Source organism: Triticum urartu, chromosome 7 (assembly GCF_003073215.2).
Source record: "Triticum urartu cultivar G1812 chromosome 7, Tu2.1, whole genome shotgun sequence".
NCBI classification, from domain to species: domain Eukaryota; kingdom Viridiplantae; phylum Streptophyta; class Magnoliopsida; order Poales; family Poaceae; genus Triticum; species Triticum urartu.
The window spans coordinates 606,417,151-606,418,958 of record NC_053028.1 but is presented as its reverse complement, the minus strand read 5'-3'; the positions used below and the strand labels follow the sequence as shown (position 1 = coordinate 606,418,958).

General features: G+C 41.4%; 1 long non-coding RNA gene across 2 annotated transcripts; it reads right to left on the bottom strand.

The window, feature by feature from the left end:
• Nucleotides 1-949: 949 nt before the first annotated feature.
• On the bottom strand, nucleotides 950-1,572 carry LOC125525121. Of its 2 annotated transcripts, none has more exons than XR_007291158.1 (3): nucleotides 1,560-1,572; nucleotides 1,089-1,195; nucleotides 950-990 (listed from the first exon to the last, which is right to left on the bottom strand). It is a non-coding gene; the product is annotated as an uncharacterized LOC125525121 (long non-coding RNA). The 2 variants fall into 2 exon arrangements; XR_007291157.1 differs by lacking the exon at nucleotides 1,560-1,572 and adding an exon at nucleotides 1,409-1,479.
• Between the last annotated feature and the right edge of the window lie 236 nt (nucleotides 1,573-1,808).

The window sequence follows — 1,808 nt, the reverse complement described above, 5'->3', positions numbered from 1 at the left end:
TAGTCAAAAGACCGAAAACCACATGAGTCAAAAAGTACTTATTGGAAACTAAACCTGAAGTACTGAGACTAAAAACAAGACTATTTGCGAATCATTATCTAACTACGCAACTTCAAGCTAGACAAAAGAAACACATAATGGATGATGAGAAAACACTACCCAGTACCACGCCTAACTCTCACATGAGTATGGTGGGACTCTCCTTATCAAGAGAATAGTCGCCTCGTCTAAATAGTGAGTTGCCTACCACAATTTGTATATATGCATTTGTATATGTGATATGATAAACTGAACATCATAGAGATAAAACCATTGAGCTGGTCCAGACATTAGCATTGCCAATAAAAAATACTTTACCTACCATCAGATCACTTCATGTGGTCTGTGCGTTTAGTCCCGAGGCCATATCCATCTCCCCTCAACATACAGAAAGCAAAATATCTAACAAAAGGGAAAGCAACAAAAAAAACTTCTCTATTGGTCTGTGCGTTTAGTCCCGAGGCAAGTTGAATAGTTAAGGCATTGCCATGTGTTCATTGTCAAATAATCAACGTTTTAGCACACGATACACAATAACGAACTGCATGCATCTCATAGCTACATAGAGGAACTCTGGATCATGGCTGCTCAGTTCAAAGTGGATATTAACAAACAGAAAAAGGAGAAGTTATCACAGCATCTGTCAAGCTGCAACATTAGCTTGCTAATACTTATTAGGTATGCAACACATAACATACTTTAAGCCTCAAGCCATCAACAATTCCAGGTCCAGGAATTATATGAGCATCAATAGTACCAAGTATATTGCTCCCATGTGTAGAATATTCATCTTGAAAGGAAAAAAACTAAGCATACTACGCGAATATGCAAATAGAAATGGAAGGATAGGGAATAACACAGTTCTCACCATTCGTCTTGCATAATGAATGTATTTTCAATGTCAGCAAACTTGCAGTTCTCGAAGATCAAAAGGTTGCGCTTCTCAGCAATCTTCAAAAAGAGTTCATAAGATCCCATTATATAAAGGATGCTGAATTTGCATATTCAATAGTGAACAACTCTGGTAACTAAATAAAGGAGGCATCTACCCATAATCATAAGAGAATTACATCCTGTACTTGCTAAACTGATCCTTCTCCTAGTAGTTGGCGTCCTCCCCCTCCATAAACATGGCATAAATCATCCATCAACAGAGCTTAAAACAGGATGGAAGGTGAAAAAAGCTCGTCAAGTTGAACCCACAAGCATGGACGCTATACAATATTAGAAGAAAAAGCATGGAAAATGTCATAGCTAGTAAAGCAGGAGCATTGCTACTCAAACCTAAAAAAATTGAGGATTGCAACTCAGATCTAATAAAAAGTTCATAGCATTGAAGTTCATATGAACATCAATTCACTGTAACTACCTTTCTGGGCGGGTCACCTCGCTCTCGTGTAAACCGCAGCCACCGCCCAGCGCCGCCGCCTTCCTCTTCTCTGCTGAGCACTTTCCACCGACCTCCGTGCCCTCGCCTCTGGCCTCCGGCCTCGGTGCGAACATCAATTCACTATAACTACCTTTCTGGGCGGGTTGGTGGACGGAGCAGAGGGCTTCGGTGGAATGAATTTGACAAATGAATCAACCTTCCTCTAGAAATAAGGAAGGAAGTTTCGTTCATTCATTTGAAAAATAGCAGCAGTAGTGTATGTAGCGTCTTGATCCATGGAAGAAGGTGGGGGAGTAGGAAGGGACCTTGTGCGTGGGTTAGTCATGGCCGTGGTCGAGCTGGACGGCGTCTCCGTCGAGCTCGTCCATGGAAGGTAGCA